The sequence below is a fragment of the Falco cherrug genome, chromosome 2, assembly GCF_023634085.1.
Source record: "Falco cherrug isolate bFalChe1 chromosome 2, bFalChe1.pri, whole genome shotgun sequence".
Taxonomy (NCBI): domain Eukaryota; kingdom Metazoa; phylum Chordata; class Aves; order Falconiformes; family Falconidae; genus Falco; species Falco cherrug.
In genome coordinates this window covers 17,504,119-17,523,344 of record NC_073698.1, presented here as the reverse complement: position 1 = coordinate 17,523,344, position 19,226 = coordinate 17,504,119, and positions in this window count along the sequence as shown.

The window sequence follows — 19,226 nt, the reverse complement described above, 5'->3', positions numbered from 1 at the left end:
AGAAGTGTAAACCTGTGTAGTGTCAAGCTCTCCTATTTACAGTAAAGAAAGAAATAGTCTGTATGATCTAAAATAGCAATAGATAAAGTTCTGCCCTGTGCATAAAGTAACCTTGTCATGAGCTCTCACTACTGAAAAAATATTTATAACTTCTGTAAAATACTAATTCAGATTTTTTTTGTGGTCTTCCTCAGGATTTTACTGTGTCTGTTAATCAGAATTTGACAGAATTGCATTGGAGAAAACATCCAGTGCTGCCAGGGCTGGGGTACTGAGCTGAGCTAAACACATGCTGTGAGGTCCTAAAGATAGGATTATATGTTTTCCTTTCAAAGCACAAACAAACATCACTGGAAACCCTGGGTGCCATATGCTGACAGCTGGGTATCTGAGTGATATATCCAAACACGCACACATGTGACTCTGAAACTTTAATTAATCTGCTCCAGAGAATGCTCTCACTTGGAAAATTCAGAGAACAAAAGGCAAAGCTGTAGTGCAGGTTTGAACTTGATGATTCAGTCTAATGTGACATCCAGAGCTCCCTCTGCTTTTTTTGCCCTCAATTTTTTATTATTCTACACAGCGAGAAAGATATGTGCAAATAGCTCTCACAGTCTTGGTTAGCCTGATGCTACTGAGGAAGTGGGATAAAAATGCAGAGGGAACCTACCTATACCAGCTAGTCCTTTTTTGATATATTTGGGAGAAAAATTAATTTTATTATTCTCTTTTGTATAGGAAAATGCTATATCAGAATGCAGACAGAAGCCAGCATGTATTTTTTCAAGAACATATAGGATGTTATTATTGAATACAGAGGGGTCAGCCGCAGAGGCTCAGGAGGGAATATTTAATAAGGAGTTTACTGGGTAGTTAAAAGTTTGTCCTTGAAACAGAATATGAAGAAAAGCTGGATGGGAAAAAGGTCCAACTTGATATTGACCAACTATTTCTTTATTGATAATCAAATGATTGCACAGGGGACATATAATTCTCTGGCTACGTATTGTGGTCTTTATTGAAGGATTTATATGCTGGTCTTCTCTGGGATAACGGACCCCTAACCTTACTTTTCTTGATTCCTTTTCTTCAGTCCTGCCATTTTGCTTCTCTAACATGCAATTTCTATCAAAACACATCTGACACTCACTCGGACTGATTTACAGCAATATAATTTACACCACTTCTGAATGTTGACCTTACAGTCAACAATATAACAACCATTATTTTTGTTGCCATCAAAGACTGAAACAAGAATGTCCAGAGAAGAGTACGAAACGAACCTCTGCAGAGGAAACGATAATTCACTGGGCTGGGTCTGCAGCAGGTCAGTCATCTCTGTGGAAGAGTCACACCTCCCACAGTGACACTGAGATTTCATCGGGCTAGGAAATTGCGTTGTGCTATGGAAATCCTCAAGGACTTTATTATTTATTTAAGGGGGAGTTCCATGTTCTCACTGACATCCCAGCAGCACCAGTAACATTAGCAGTATCTGAATCCCTTCAGTAGGCTGACGTGGAGCTGCTGCTGGCATTTAACAACTTGCCATATACCTACATGTGAAACGTGGTTAATCGCTACCGAAAGCACATTCACACTTGGGTACCCCATCAAGCTAACTGTAGTGAAATGTTAATATGCTGGTGTCAGTGGGAAATGTTTTCATGTCCTTAGAGACTGTGTCTTTTTAGACAGTGTGTCTAAAGGCTGTGTGTGTCCTACAGTGCTGGTGCCTCCAATCATGCAAACGGGGACATATCTAAGCCTCATAGTGACATGAATGCTGGATGTCCTCAAAGCACACAGTCACAGCTGGAAGCTGAAAAATACTCCAGGTCCTCTCAGATTCAAGTTAGCCATTGGAGAGGCATGCCTGAAGGCACCAGCACTGTAGGACACAGGAGCTGCCTTCAGGAGCAAGCTTGTCCCCTTGGTTTTAAACTTTTCTTCCCCTCCCTGTCAACAGGAGTGGTCCTTCAAGCTTTTTAAGGTTCTGGAAGTTGTCAAAAGATGAGCTGAGTCTGAGAAGTAGTGCAGCATAATGGGAACCATTTGGAGAAGAAAAGAGATGTAAGGACCAAAAATCTTCACTGTCAGTGTCTTTCCGAGGCTGTTTATCCTGGATGAACCAGCTGTGGTCTGGCCCTGTGAGTTCAGGGCCCTGCAGTGGCCAGAACACTGAGGTGGGCTCCTCTTCCAGTTTAGCTTCAGCTGGAAGAAGCCATTCGTGTGCTGTGAGATCACTTCACAGTACAAACCAAAGTGAGAGCAAAAGATTATTTGCTTCCAGACCACACTCTTGATCCAAACTGCAGTGCTGCTGTAGACGTATTCAAAGTTAGATGGTATTTTGGAGCCTCTCTCTTGAAGTCTCCTACTTGGGGTAACCTAAAGGAGATTGATTTTCAACAGGTGTATTAACATCCTGACATGATCAGACCACTTTAAGGCATTTCTGGTGAGATGGTTAAATGTGGATTGTATCATCAGTCACTTATGACAGCCATGGCAGCAAGCTAAGAGAAGTACAGATATAGGTGAGAAACAGCCATTCGTCTTTTGCTCTTCTTTTCCAGGGAAGTGTCACTCACCAGCAAGAGTCTGTGCAACATTCTAGACAGAGTAGTATTATTCAAGACAGCAAAGAGTGTCTTTTCAATTTTATAAGCCAATGCAAACTTGAGACATAAAGGAGTCTTGAGAATTAACTCAAAAGCTACAATAAGTCAGATGAAAGAAAGCTGAATATTAATAATATGCCTGGGGATGAAGTAAACACCAGAAAAAAAGCTGGAACTGCCTGTAGTAAGGAAGAAATAATAAAATGGTCAGTCCCTGAAGGGAAGTATTTCCTAGATAAAATAAAGTATTGCACATTTCAGCTGGTTGGTAGGCTGCCTCTGATCTGGGGACCATCAGAAGTCCTTAAGAGGAACATCCCTTTTATTCTTATGATTACTGAGGTGCCATAACTACTGCCACTTCTGGGGATATCTCTGTTGTGCTTTTGAATGCCTGGGTCAGAAGAGGTGGTGATTTGGTGATGAAAAAGTAAAGGAATCAGGTACAGGCAGAAGAAACACAGAAAAAAGAAATTCCTTTATTCTGCTTTATTGATCTTTTTGCTGTTGTGGTGGGTTTATTCTGGCTGGGTGTCAGGTGCCCACCAAGCTGCTCTGTCACTCCCTTCCACGTCAGGACAGGAAGAGGGAGAAAATAAGATGGAAAAAACTCGTCCGCCAAGATAAAGACAGTTTAATGAAGCAAAATCAAAGGCCATGCTCAAAAGCAAAGGAAAGCAAGAGATGTTATTCTCTGCTTCCCATCAGCAGGTGACGTTCAGCCACTTCCCGGGAAGCGGGGCTTCAGTACGCCTGCTGGTTGCTCCAGAAGAGAAAGGTTGTAACAGCAAATGCCCCGTCCTCCTCCTTCTGTCTCTTGCCTTTTACTGCTGAGCAGATGCCATGTGGTGTGGAATATCCCTTTGGTCCCTTTGGGTCAGCTGTCTTGGCTCTGTCCCCTCCCAAGACGTTGCTCACCCCCAGCCTGCTGGTGAGGGGTGGGGGGCAATGTTGGAGAGGCAGCCGTGATGCCGTGCGAGCACTGCTCGGCAGGAGCCAAAACACCGGGGTGTTACCACCACCTTCCCAGCTACCGACACGGAGGACAGCGCTGTGAGGGCTGCTGTGGGGCTCAGCCAGGCCCAGTACAGCTGTATACAGGTACAGCAAGATTGATACAAGTCTAGCTTTTCCGAGATTAACATTTATTTGTTTGCTTGTTTGTTTCCAGTCCTTTCATCCACACTCTGGTTTTGCCTGTTGTTCATGTAAAATTACCATTTCAGATGGACTCTTACTCCCTATGGTGTTTTTTTTTACACGTAAGAGTTTAATAAATTCTGTTGACCTGATGCAATCCTCGCTGTGTACTGCATTTTCATATGAGGCTTCCTGATACTGCTTCTGTTGAAGCTGAGCCATCCCAGCTGTGGGAAAAATCAAATCGAACGTATTTAATCCATTGCAGTCGTCTGACGTAGGCAATGCTATTTCTTGAACATCCATAGTCACAGGCCTGAAATACACTCTGATTCTTCTGCTAGCTTTAGCTACTGACCACGTAATGGAAGCAACAGACAAACCTGATAAGGTTTTCAATAAACTACCTCTTACGTATGGGGAATACAATGCATGTCAGCAAGCACAGAGTTACAGAAAATAAGTTTTATTGAGCAAACTGTTTACCTATTTTTTTGGTGCAGTTTTAGGTGTAGTCAGTAAAAACTGAACAAATCTGGTAAACTTAGTGAGTTTGAATTGACATAATGCAAGTTTTTAAAAAAACCCTTAGTATCAAGAACCAGGTATTAAATGTTCAGAAATGGTAATGAGAAGGTTCCAAAAGATGGATGTTTACAAAAAACGATTGTTTTTTAATTTAACAGAGTTTTTTTCTAGTGAAGGCGTGCAAGGCTAAAGATAAAGTCTCATGACAGTCAGCACTTTTACCAGCCATTAGGAAGTAAATATGTATGAAGCATAAAACCTCAGAGGGCAAAAAGTGCTAAGGGCCCAGGTCAGCATGGATTTACAAAAGGAAAATCATGCCTGACCAACCTCATAGTCTTCTGTGATGGGATGACTGGCTTATTGAAAGGGGGAGCAGTAGATGTTGTTTGTCTTTACTTTAGCAAGGCTTTTGACACTCATGCAACATCTTCATAGACAAACTAATGAAGTACACACTAGATCAGTGAACAGTGAGGTGGACTGAAAAACTGGCTGAACTGCCATGTTCACAGGGTTGTGATCAGCAGCACTAAATCCAGCAGGAGGCCAGTCAGTAGATGCTTAGAGGTCAACACTGTGGACACTGCTATACAATGTCTTTATTAATAACCTGTATCTAGTCCTTGGATGCTAAACAATACATTTATATCAATATTGTCACCATATACTCTATAGGATGCTTCCACAGAGAAAGTAAAATGTCTGCGTCTTTCTCTTTAAGAATGCAAGAATACAAAATCAGATCCCACACATAGACCTTTTTTTCATATCTAAAAAAAGGCTCATTTTGATAGCCAGTCTTAAATTACATTAAAGATAAGGATGGAAAACTCTTAGATCTTTTTGGGATGGAGATAAGTCAGAATGACTTCTAGAAGAGAAGCTAGTCCAAGTGACTACTCTGCCAATTTATTTTGCCAGAAGTCTGGAGCAGACCACCAAAATTTGTTAAAGCTCATACTTTATTTGAACACAGAAAAGAGAAAGATCAAATGCCCTGAAAGACTCTTAAGGAAATTGAATAGTCATGGTGTAATAGAGTGCAGCCACAGATTGAACTCTGTCTACAGAGATAGACAAAAATAGAAATAGGTGCCAAACTGCCAAGATTGGTGACTAACAGCATGACAACAGGCAAAATTAAACCTTGGCAATGTACACACAGTTGGACTGTGTAAACTGAAAAGTTCATGCACGTTACAAGGTTCTGGATGAACTGATTAGTTGTAGCTATATGTGTATAGTTATATACATATACATGCATAGACAGACTTCTGTGTTTTAGCTTCCTGTCCATTACAGTACTCCGTAGTTTTCCTGATGCTGTTGCGCTACCCAGTCTAGTTCTGAATGATGTTACTGTCTTGTTTCTGTTTCTCATTCCTATAAAGTTCTTCAGCCTTCTAGAAGGAAGAAGTTTCAGACCCACCTATAATTACTCCTACTCTGAATGCCAAGGCATGAGGAGAATATGACAGATATCCAAAGATGAATGTACATATTTGTCTACCTTTTCTACAGGTTTATTAAATAAGAAATAGTGTGTACTTTTCTTTCACATGTCTACACTTCTATTAACTGTAAATATGAAACCTTTTATGAACTTGGCTTTGTCTTTCATAGGATTTTTTTAGTCAATTAACATGAAAACAAAATGCACTGGATATTATCTGTCTTCCTTGATACAACTCTTATGAACACACTGGAGCTACATGAGGAATATTTTTTTCCTCTTCTATCTTCTTTGAAATACATGTAAACACTCTATTCTATTCTATAAATGTCAGCACAAAACTAACTCTCTGTGGTATTTGCAAGTGTGGCAACAACCACAACATGTACTGGGCAGGGAAACCTCATATTTGTCCAATACTTCAAGTAGTCATTGAATTCAATGTTGCTGTGTGGCAAGAAAAGGAACATCTTGGGGTAAATGAGGGTGGTGGGTAGGAATTGAGAGATGAAGCCTCAGTGTCTACATACTAGGAGAAGCCTAGAGTCAAAGGCCACCTTCTTATCTGCCTGAGGGCATGTATGGACGTAGAGTCACTATGCACTAGAGAAAGAGTTGAGACTAAAAGACTCTGTTACATGATGAAGCAACCAACTGAAGTTTCTAACAGACTGTGCTTCCCCTGGACATCCATATCCATGTTTTAAAGGTGCTTAGATGCAGTTTTTAAGGAACAGGAATGATTGTTGTGTCTGTGCAGAACTCAGTTTCACCTGTTTACTGTGGAAGACACTAAAAAAGAACTTGTTTAATTTGAACTTTGGCAACCTGCGCATGGCACAGTCTGGCTGCAAAAAACAGAGGAGAGGAAAAGCCTCGATGTCAGACTCCTCAGAGTGTGACAGTTTGCCCTCTTTACTTGCCCAAGAAGCATCTTGCTTTAGAATCCAGAACTGGGTATCCTGTGGATCTCTGAATCCCCATGAAAAACGCCACGTGTGGTGAATGATCTTTCCATGGCTCTTCACTTTGTTGGTTAGAATGGGCTCTGCAGTGAGGGGACAGCCTGGTCCATGTGTGCCACAACACACTGTGAAATCAAAAGGATGTTTGGGCAACATACTACAACAAACTTCAGGTGTTATTTTCATAAAGAGACTCCCCAAAATGTAACGGACCTAGCCATCATCTGATGTGGTATGAGGTACCACGACGTGGGGATATGCTAGCATGTGTAGCATGTTTCCTACAGCAGTCAGCCTTAATGTCCCAGCAGAGCTCACTACCCTGCTGAGGCTGGGTTTGCACTCCAGAACTTTCTGCTCTGGAATCTGATTTTTCCCCTTTCTCTCCCAGGATGGTTTTCTCTGACAGAGGATCTGGTCATTCCTTTACATTTAATTTGCTTATTCACATACATTTCCTTTAATTTCTTGCTTTTTCGTCTTCCAGAGTTCCTGTCTTCAGGTAATTTTGATCTAATTAAACTCAGTCATGCCCATAGTAAAAGAGTTATTTTTTCAGGCTGATCCTTTCTGATTCCACTTCAGGTCTTACAGGGATTGTACCCACTCACACACCATTAAACAAAAGGCACCATGTTTTCAAATAAGTTAGCTCTAGCAAACAAAAAACCCTCCATACACTAACTTAAAACATGTTAACGTTAATGAAAGTACAGTAATTGGAAATTTCTGGGGTATATGCTGTACTACACTTTTTTATTCACCTTAGTGACATCTCATCAGCTCAAAATGCACGAACAGCAAGAAGATAAAAAAAAAGAGTCAGGTGTTTGCTAGAACTATTTGGGGTTTATTTGTGGTAGTAGTTTTTGGTACTAAGAACAGGAAGTATAAATTGGTAGCAGTTGCAAAGCTAACTGCACTAAGCAATGTAATTGAATGATGTAATAGTAATAACACTGAATGATGCCAGAGCTATTTGCTGTTGTAGAACAGACACAAATTTAAAGGCAAGATATAAAAAGCATTCTAAGTACTGAACATGCATAGAGGAGTAAATAACCAAACATAATACAGCAGGTGTCTGAAAACTTAATACGCATAAAACAGAGCAAGTAAAATAGAATGTGAGAAGTATTCAAGGATTGATTAATCCTCATGTTGCGATTTTCCAGAGGAGGTGAGTGAAGGGAGCAGAGAGAGAATGCTCTGTGCTTGGGTACAGCTGAGGGATCCCCTTTTTCACAGTAATAGAGGAAAGCCATAACCGGGTGGTGCTACACCAATGAAGCTACAGTCTCTGCACAAAGAATTTAGGTTCGTTAAAAAAAGATGAAATGAAACAACTGTTATGTAATTATGTCTGACAAACCAAAAATGTTACCTTTTATCTTCCATCTACTGTTAAGGCTTTGCTATTTTTCTTCCCAAATATTTGCCATTAAGTGCATTTTTGTGGCCATCTTTAACTCTCCTGATAAGGAGAATATCCATATCCACATCCATATTCATCCCTTATATAAGTATTTGACACATACAATTCCTTTGGCTTAGTTAGAATTACCCTTTCGAAATCTGGGAGGGTCACAGGGATTAGATTCATTTAATGGAAGAGATGGAGCCTTACATTTTAGATACTGCTAATAGAATAATTCATCAAAAATCCCAAACCAACTCAAGCTGTTGGGTTTTTTTTGTGTGTGTGATGACACATTATTCACAAAATTCAACTTATGGAAGACTTTTTTTATATTTTGTAAAATGCTTCATTGTGACTACTTACTACCTGCTGATTGTGATTTGCCCTTTGAATTGCATAAAATTTCTGCTTACAGTTGGTGACTGGCATTTTTTAAAGATTAGACTAATGCATGAAAATTAGTGAATAACTTCCACTCTTCTCAGTGTAAATAATTGACCATGCTAAGTTCATGAAATGTTTAATAATCATGTAAGCATGATTATAAATGAATTGGTGGTCACCTGACCACTTAGAAAAAATAATGGTTATCGCACCAAACTATGCACAGAACTCAGTATGCTCTATTAAGAGAATATTAGAACAATGGTGTTTACATGGCCTGATTATCTCCAAAACCAGAAAATAGAAATCTGCATCTCCAAACTTGTGTTTTCCATGTCCGTGTTTCTTTCATAAATGTCCAGTCAAATGGGTGCCCTTTAAATTTCAGTGTCACATTTTGACAAGAAAATGCAACTGTTTTTTGCAAGCAAATGGTGTAAATGTTCTATAGTTTTGCCCAGTGTTAGAAATGCTTTGTCAAAATACTTCTTCAATCAAATCTAAAGCTTTATTTTAAGCTAACACTGAAATATTTAGGCAAAGTAGGCTGCTGTTCTAAGCAACACAATTTCTGGTTTGCAGAGCTGTGCAAAGAATGAGTATTACTCATTATCCCTGATTTATTCATTGCAGTCAGTTATTAACCAGTTCTACTGGATTTCCTAGCAGGATACCATTCTATTTTAAAGGCATATATGTGTTATAGCAACACTTAATTTATTGGTCTTTTACAATGTAAAAGCCCTATTCGTTGTTAGTTAACAAAGCTGTTACCATGCTATGCTGTCATTTTATTTGCTTTCATGAAATGCCTTGTGAGTGGCATCTTCAATGCAATGATATCATTAACCTTATTAATGGATCAGGCCAACCTATAACTTGGAGTAGTGTTCTCAAATTTTAAGAGATGTCTTTCTTATTTCTTCTGTGAACAAAGATGACTACAGAACCAGTGCTGTTTGTGATTTTGCATATAAAATTGCTCTGCTGAAAATTCCATGAATAGCTGGCATTCGGAGGTATAAAACACTTTTTCTGGTGTTTTGAGGAATTAAACCTATATCTGAGCTTTAACAAAATTTCTTGATTTCCTACCACGTTTCTCTTAATAAGCTACAGGTAAAAGCAACTTGTAGCGAATAACTTAAGAAAATATGGTTCTCACTTAATCTCATGTAAAATATCTTTGGGATTTCCAAGGGCCAGAAAAACAGATTAAAAATTCTTTTACAGATCATATGAGATAGTGCTTATTAAAGCATGGATTAATTACTTCTCTGTTGATAAATTACTTCTGACACATGTAATTAAAGCAGAAGATTCAATCATTAACTTCAATCAGTGTGAAAGTACACTCAAAAAGAGCAAATTTTAATGCACAAAGGGTAATAGCTTAATGGTACACTGCAATTTTTATATTTTAAATTACCTTTTACTGGAAAATATTTCTTTAAAAGAAGTCTTTGTAGCTAACTGTTTTTTTATCCTTCTAAATCCATAAATCACTAGAACAACATGAAAGGAAAATAAAAGCTTGCAAGATAGATTAAGAATATGCTTTGGAGGGAGAACTGTTTGACATTATAATCATGGTATGGTACATACATGTAGCACACATCTATTATGTCCATAGATGCAAACAGGCTGTGTCTGACATTGCTAGTTATTGTACAAATGTGAAGAAAAAAGCAGTCACTGACTCAAAGCAAGGTTTGTGACATCAGTAACTGCATCCCTGTGTGACTGCATCACACTGCAAGGAGAAAAAAGCTATACTTATCTCAGAGAGAGGCTGGTTCCCCTTAGCCTGGTTAAATGCCTCACTAATGTAAAAATGCAGTGATTTTCAGTGAAACGATTGCCTTGGAGTATCTCACACACTGATTAATGCAGTGAAGTGGCTTCTACTTTGAAGTGCCTGGTAGGAACCAATTCTTATGTCCCTTCCAACCCAAATTGCAATAGTGGTACTGCATTTCTCTAAGTTATTAGTTATCATCTAGATACTGTGCCATTGACTATTACCAGACTTACTATTATTCAACACAGTAGTCCAGAAGATTTTCAATCTGCCCAAGAGCCTGTTTGTCCAGTGCACACTTATTTAGCTTCTAGATTATATTCAAAGGATACTGTATTTTATTATATGAAGTTCTAAAGGATGGAAAGTCCACAGCATTCCTGGGAAACCTGTGACACTGTTTGTCTACCTCCATTGCAAAGATATTTTTTCCCCCTTGTACCTAACTGGAATTTCTCTTGTCACAACCTGTTTCTGTTACCTCCCCTACTTCACACTGAGTAGTCTTCTCTGTACCTTCCCATCAGGCAGCTGAAGACAGTAATAAGATCTCTCCAGAGCCTTAAGGCTGGTCAAATCCACTTCTTTCAGCCTCTCCTCATATATCATGTTCTTCAGTGCCTTGATCAACTTGATGGCTTCTGCTGGACTCTTTTCAGTACGTCTGTGTCTTTCTTGTGCACATTACCCCAGACGTGGTCTCACAGTCACCAAACGGAGAGGAATAATCACTCAGTCGTAACCCTAACCCATTGCTGCCCTACTGTAGGCTGTGCCACTCCTTCTCAAAAAGTACTGACGCATATAGGGTCTGAGAACAGGTTTTGGCTGTGAAGACTTACACAAAACGTGTGAGATATCTCAGCCATCTCCATATCATCCTTTATTAAGTCATTTTTGTAGTCTATCCTTTTTTTTTTCAATTCTTATATTTTTTTTTAAATTTAATTTTATTTTTGTTTCACAAAGAAGTTCTTCTGCCAATTTTTCTGGCTTGCTTCTGCTCTTTCAGTAAGGTAGTATTTATTTATTTGTTTTAAATTAGCCAGGTCCTCCAGGCACCATTTCTCTGATGACAGCTTCCCAAGGGATTCTATCTAGGAAAGACTTAAAAAAAGCAAGGTCTGTTTTAAGGAAGTCAGAGCCCTACCTCTGCTGCTTACCTTCACAGCTTCCCTCCACACCCTGAACTCAGTCACATGGTCACTGCAGCCCAAATTGCTGTCTGGGACCACACTGCTCAACAGTTACCGCTTGCTTATGGGCAGTGGTCAGGCAGAGCGGTCATTACTCTTGACTGTCCCCATCTGCATAATGAAAAGCACGACAACATCCTGGGTTGCTTGCACAACGCTGCATTGCCCTCACTGTAGATGTCTGTATTGCTGAAATCCACCCTAAGGTCCAGAGTCTGCACCTGGGAAACTTCTCTGAGTACTTTGTGGAAAAGCTTCATCCACTTCATCCTCTACATCAGGCACTCTCTCACAGACCCCCAGCAGATTGTCCCCAGTATTCCTTTGCCTTCTGTTCTGGACCCTCAGGCTCTCAGCAGGGAAAGGAGGACACAAATTTGTCTCCTTTGTTGATGTCTTAGAGAAAGGGAGATAAATCTGAAGGACCAGTGGTCAGACCTGGTGGATGTTTATTCTGTGAGAGTTTTGATGTTTTTGAGAAGTGATTTCCTATTAAATTAGAAATAGTATGTATAAAGCAGGCTTAAAAGAAAGGTGAGGGCAGATTTTTTTAGTAGGGCCTGTTGCTATAGGAGAAGGGGTAATAGTTTAAAGCTAAAAGGGAGTGGATTCAGGCTAGATATAAGGAAGACCTTTTCTACAATGAAACACTGGAACAGGTTGCCTAGAGAGGTGGTAGATGCCCCATCCCTGGAAGTGTTCAAGGCCAGGCTGTACAGGGCTCTGAACAACCTGGTCTAGTTGAAGATGTCCCTACTCATTGCAACGGGGGTTGGACTAGATGGACTAAGTTACCTTTAAAGGTCTATTCTAATCCAAACCATTCTATGATTCTATGATTCTGTGCTAAAGTGCGGAAACATTCTGACTGTAATGGTGTTTTGAAGTTTAAGCCTGATTATTCCTAAAAGTGTCTAGAGTAGGATAACACTTTAGGAAAGCAAAAGCTGGAGCCTGAGCACTAAGGGCAGGAGAATCCATCTGGCAAGCCAGTGGGAAAGCTGTTTAAAGTTCTCCTGTGGGCTGAGAGCAGAAGAAATTGAATTAATTGCCAGTGCTACCACCATTCTTGCTGAGTAACTGGAACATCAGGGTGGGGAACAGCTGGCAGGGAGGCCAGGTCAGCCAGGAACCTCCAGTGCAAGTGTCTGGTGGAAGGAGGTCAGACCAGAGGGTCCTTGAGTGGCTTCCTTGAGTCCTTGATGCTCCTTAAGGGTTAACAATCCCAGTGGGTGAATTACATGCTACTGCAGGAGGAAAAAAGCAATTGCTCAAGTTGTAATATCCGTTGTCCATACAATAAGTGCAGTTTATGATAGATGTCTAACTTTTAAAAGCCAAAATGAGGTGAAATGAATGCCACCTCTAAAGGTGAAGTACTTGCCAAAGATCATAAAGAAAACAGGAAATAAAAAGCAGCACATTAATTTAACATAGCCTATAATATAGAGGGTGATTGGGATACAGAGCTAAGTACAGCTCTGGCTTTATTTATGGAAATGAAGTTGCAACCACTTACAGTAGAATTGATTATAGCTCCCACTGTCTAAATTAAACAACCCCCAGGTCTCACATACCTAATGTATCCAAAGTTCAGATTCACTCAGCCTTCCCTGACATTTGAAATAGCAATTTGAGGCTTCAGCTCTTTCTGTCCTTCTTCAGTCACAATTGCTAAATTCTAATTACATTTTTTACTGAAGCAGCAGGCCAGTGACTCTATTAAGCCTGAAGGATTTTTCCTTTTTTTCTTTTTTCAAGGAGAGAGTAAAGAGATCTCAAAAAAGCTTAAAACTTCTGATTAAAGATATCAGAAAGAGTGTCCTGCTTTAATCTGCATCAGCCTGTTACTGGTACCATAATCACCAGACATTTTATTCAGTTAGACTTTTTCTATGTACCTGTTGCCGCTCAAACTGTTTGGAAGAGGTGCATATAGTTATAATTATTTTCTTGAGAGAAAGTAAAAATACTCTTAATATTCTTATAAATAGTGTTTCTTAGGGCAAATAGCAAGCACCTCATGGGATGTGTGAGAAAATTGTACCATACAAATTCCATTTTGTTTTGAGACTTCCTAGCTAAGTGATTGACACAAAATAGTTTCCTCATTACATTTTTTGGCATTTTGGTAGAATGCTGTGGAGTAAGACACATGGATAGAGGAACCAACAATTAGAAGAAATTACTTTCAAAAAACTACCTTCATGCTTAATAGTTCATTACTTCACCACCTATTCGTGAAGAATAATGGAATGATGGTGTTGGGTCAAACAAAAGGTCCTCTCAGCCTTGCTCTTTATCTCAAACAATGGAGAGTCATAGGATGACAGGAACACAGGATATCTCAGGCTGTGACAGACCTCAGAAGGCCTCTGGTCCAACCTCCTGCTCACACAAGGGTCAGCTCTGAGGTCAGACCAGGCTGCTCAGGGCTTCTTCCAGTCAGGTCTTGAAAACTCCAAGGATGAAGAGTGCAAAAGAGTATGTCTCTGCCTGACTGTTTTCTTGGGGGAAAAGTTTCTCCTTATGCTGAGGGTGAACCTCTCCGGCTTCAGCTAATGCTCATTGTCCCTGGTCCTCCCACCCTGCACAGCTGTGATAAGCCCAGCTACACATCCTTGATGACCTCCACATAGGCACTGGTGGCTGCTGTTAGGTGTCCCCCCGCAATCTCTTTCTGCTCCAAGCTATGCAAGTCCAGCTACCCCAGCCTCTCCTCAGAGGAAAACTGCTCCAGCCTCCACCATCTTGGTGTCTTAATAGGAAAATAAAAAGGAGAAAGACCTGAAGAAAAAAATACCTTTTTTTTTTTTTTTTTTTTTTTGTCAGCTTGCCTATCCAATTTCTCACCCATCCAGTTACCCACTCAGCCTAACTGTGATATCCAGACATGGATACTAAGTACATTGTGGGAGACAGTATCGAAAAATCTTCTAAAGTCAAGGTGAATGGCATCCTCTGCTCTCTCCTGGTTCACAAATCCCGCTGTGTTATTGTAGAAGACAATCAGGTTGGTCAGGCTTGGTTTATCCTGGCAAACCCATGCTGACTGTTCCCAGTTCCTCTCCTCTTTGTTCTCAGAAATGTGCTCCAAGCAGACAGTGATTTGTGCTCATGGAAAAATGCTGAGCTGGGGAATACAAGAAGTCATACCTAAGCTTGTATGGACTGCTAGTTTCAGGTTAGAGGCTTCCCGAATATTTGTATATTTCTGTATATTTGTATTAATTAACTCTAAAGTATGTTTTCTCCCAATAATGTCTCTAGTAACTTTTTCCAACCTAATTGAACAAGTAGCATCTCCAACAACTTATGGCAGTGTCACTTTAATTTCATGCTCTGTGAAGACACAGATGCCTCATCTTTGGGGTTGACAGACTTCTGATCATCGGTCTTCTTTTTATATTCAATGGAGAGAAGTAGTTTCCTAAGTAGGAAGAACAGGCAGGGGTCTTTTTTGAGCAGACTTATTTTAAACTGCTTGTTTGGAAAATAAATAAAAATCTCATTTTTGACATGGAGAAAACTTGTATAGAATGAAAAAGCAGTTCCTTCCCCTGCCCAATGACTCTTGTCTGGACTTACCAACATACTGAGGAATCATAATAATTTTTATTTCCATTTAGCTTTTTTTCAGAGTAGAAACTTTTCATTATAATTATTTCACGTGTACATGCAGTTTGCCCAGGGAGAGGTCAGGGTGCTGGAAGTGCAGGCTGAATGTTTGACTAAGCACAATAACCAGTTACTGAGTGGGTTCCATGAGATCCCCAGACCACACTGGTAGATAATGTCTCTTCTCATGGTAACTCAGATGCATCTGCTTTGTTGTAGGATTTCTTTACGAGGACTTTACAAACACTAAGGGCAATGTGCTGTGTTCAGCTCCTGCTATTCAAGATGAGATCCATAATTTGGTCATAGCCATTTAAGACACAGTTACTAGTATAATCTGGACTAGGGCTAATATTGAATTTCACTTGAGACAACAGCAGCTTTAGTCACATACCCTCAAACAGTGCTTCAGAGTGTACACCATAGCCAATTTCTGTGTGTAGATTACAATAACTGCTTGAATAGCCATTAATTTATACACAGCTGTCAACTTCATTTTTGCCACTGTAGGAAGGTCTGACATACCGAAAACTGAGTCATTTTTAATACCATAAGGGCTGGATGAGCACTTTAATGTGTTCACTTTTTATACCTAGCTTTGATTTCATCTAGGCCCAGTGCTTTGGAATTTCCATGGGTTTTAACAGCATTGCTGCTTCACTGTTGACCCTGGTCACTTCCATAAACATTTCTGGGAATGATCAAGCTCCTGTAGCTGTTCAGTAACCATGGCTGAGACTTTATCTGTGATTAAACATACCCTCTTTTGAATTAGAGCCCCAAAAAGCTGTCTGTGAAGGCAGGAGGCGTCTAATATTTGTACTTCATGGAAAAAGATGATGTATTGCTGTCAAAAAAAAAAGTATTTATTTATAAATATATATTTATCTATATTTATTAAATATTAATCAATGAAATTAATTAATTGATATATTAAATATATATTTATATAGGCATTTAATGACAACATCTATTTGGGCAGGTGTGTGTCTATATGTCTGCAATATGGCTGGATTTCATACATGTAAGTGGATAGTTGAAGCAGTACTGCATTCTTTTAAAAGAATAATCCTTCTTCATATAGGAGGGTATGTGCATATGAATAAGTATCTTTAAAATATTTAAATAGAAAATATCCAGCTGCTTTTCTTTAGAAAAATCGGCAGCTAATCTTGAAACATCTGATCTGAAATATCTGGACGGGGTGTACTTGCAAACGCAAGGTTTTTATTTCCAGTTATAGAGAGTAGCCAGTAGTAACAGGATTTAAGGAAAATACTGCAGTTTGAGTAGACATTACAGATACATTTTTAAGGTAGCAACTAGAAACTACAATTACTGTGTAATAGAAGAGAAAAGATAGGATACTTGAGGGAAACTGCCTGAATGTAAACCAGCTTACCTCTCTGAGAAAATCATTCAACTGAGAAGAAAAAATTAATGACCCTGGTGGCTGATATACCAAATAAGTGACACCTGAAAGAGGTCATTGCCTGTAACTCAGTACCCTTCAAAATACTTTTGTACCTAAGTGCTCCTTTTTCTTGTGAATTTTAAAGTATCATTAACCTACAGGAGACTGGAAAAATGTTTGTGATAGCTTGTTATGTTTAAATAGAACTTGGAAAAAATTACAATATCACAATACAGTTAATGTAGTAACTTTAAAATATTAACTGCAGAGTAGTAGAAGAACATTGCATTATAATTCACTTCGGGCAGTAAGTTGAATGAAGTTTCTACCCTGCTTTGAGTGAAGGGAATAATAAAATTGCAGTTGACTTCCTTGGGGACAGGATTGGGTCCTGTCAGGCTAAGGATGATAAATCAAAATAATACATCAGCAGCAGATGGTTGCAACAGATGATCAAATAAGCATTACATATTTTTTTTATGAAATTTTTTTTTTTAAACGTGCAACTTGTCAAGAAATTAAATCTGACTCAGATGAATTCCAAAACGTGTTATATTTTCATTACAGTATGTAGAGGGCAATTTTACTTGCCAAATTAATCTCTATAGCAATAAAATCATACAACAGTAACAGAATATATATACTTATTTAAATTCAGGGAAAAAAAATGTTTCTGTGTGTAAGAAGAATGCAACAGAAATCAGGAAAGAAAGGTCAAAGAGACAGTAGGAAGAGTTATTAAAAAAAAGTAGCCACTCTCCCCATAGGACTCTTTATTCACACTACAAAGGCATTTAGGTACCTATTCCCTGTGAAACTGGGGGAGTTCGGCTTCTAAAAATTATGAAGCACCTACATACCTCTGTGGATATATCTTCCAAACACAGCTGAGTAGGGTGTTACATATAAAACATAGCACTGAAATGTAATTGATGTTTTGACTGATCTTGTCAACACACATTACAGACTGTAACAATTGCATGCATCCCTATGGCTACTACACATGCGGCTGGGATTTCCCAGCTAGATAGAAGTGTGAAGCACTCTGAGTGCACCGGCAGGGAGCTCGGTCTCTCCTGGAGGCATACAACAACTGCTCATTCAGCAGAAAAATAATCCGTGCATCTACCAGACAGCCAACAGCTCCAGCCAGGTGTTCCCCAGTGATTCTGGATGGGCTGCAGGTACTCACCCACCCTGGGGAAGGTGTTGACGGTCTTCACTTCTTTCTGAACAAGCCTAATACTGTTTTATTACTACCTAATAGTGTTTTATTACTACCTAATAGTGTTTTATTACTAGACCCTTGTAGTAGTGTGCCATAATGACTACTTAGGCTTGCATAGGAGCGCTGTGATTAGACTATTTGAATAAAGCAACGAGGCACTGCCTGCCCCCTGCCTTAGGCATGGCTTCTACCCACACACGAGTGCTGTACAGCCAGCTAGGGTGGCTTCACCGAGTGCATCTCAGTGACTTTCAAAGCAAATATACACTGTGGACATCCCTGCTGCCCGCCTCAGATTTTTGAAATATTAGTGTCCCCCGGCCTGTTCTAGGGGAAAATGAGTTTGCTCAGACCAAACCGTGCAAGGACAGTGCTAAAGATTTACATGGTCATATAACACGCTTGAGCCCAAGGCCAGACTCTCTTTAGTCTGTTTATACAGACAGCCAAAAATGCTATAAATCTGTTCAAATATATCAGTAAAGGAAGGAACTGCAGTCATGGACACAAGTTAATCTAGGAAATTACATTAGGTGGGAAAGATCTTCTTTTCCAAAGTGTTAAATTAATTTAACACCAGGACTCCAAGAACAAAATGGCTTACCAGCTTTATAATGTCTTCCCTAGATAAAGCAAACCAGATATCAAAAGTTTATTATTGGAGCAGATTTATGCACATAAATTCGGTGTCTGAAGACTGTCTATTCAGTGTAATCATGGCTGAAAGAAGACATTAACCAAATTTAGTGCAAGAATGAGCTGTGCCTTTTAAAAGGCAGTATAATAAATTACTGGGACAATGCATCAGCCACTATGCATTGTTTTTCATTACTAGAAGACTTGAAAGCAATACAGGACAACTTTCTAAAAACAAGGACTCAGCCAAAGACTCCAAGCTGAATACATGGGTTACTGGATAAAATTCTGAGTCACATAAAAGATCCGAGAATTCAATGATGGCCACCTCAACAAGGAGGGGCAGGTCCACCTGGGTGCATACTTCAGGATCTGTTTCTCTCTAGAATGTCCCAGGTGAACAGACAACCGGTGATGAAATGTCTGCCCATGGGTGGGTGCTTCATTTCAGGTTCTTGATGTACAGCATCTATTCTTCTATGATTTTTGGATATTTTGGTTTTCAGAACTACTCCAGCTGAGCTATATAATGTCTGAAATCCTGGAAAATGTACTGGAACTTCTGCAAAATGTACTGGAGACAACAGCAGTAATGTGGTCTGAGGATTAAAGACGCCATAGATTTCCCTGCCTCCGAGTGCTAAGCAGTTGTCATGTCTTAGTTTGGTAGCAGCTGGATTGCAACAGTTGCTAATCTAGGGATTGCTGTTCAACCAGATGTTTGCAATGTCCTTTGGGACCATCAGGGTGAAAAATGAAGTATAATCATCAGCTATTATAAATAGCAATGGACTCAGAGTCTCACAGAGTCTG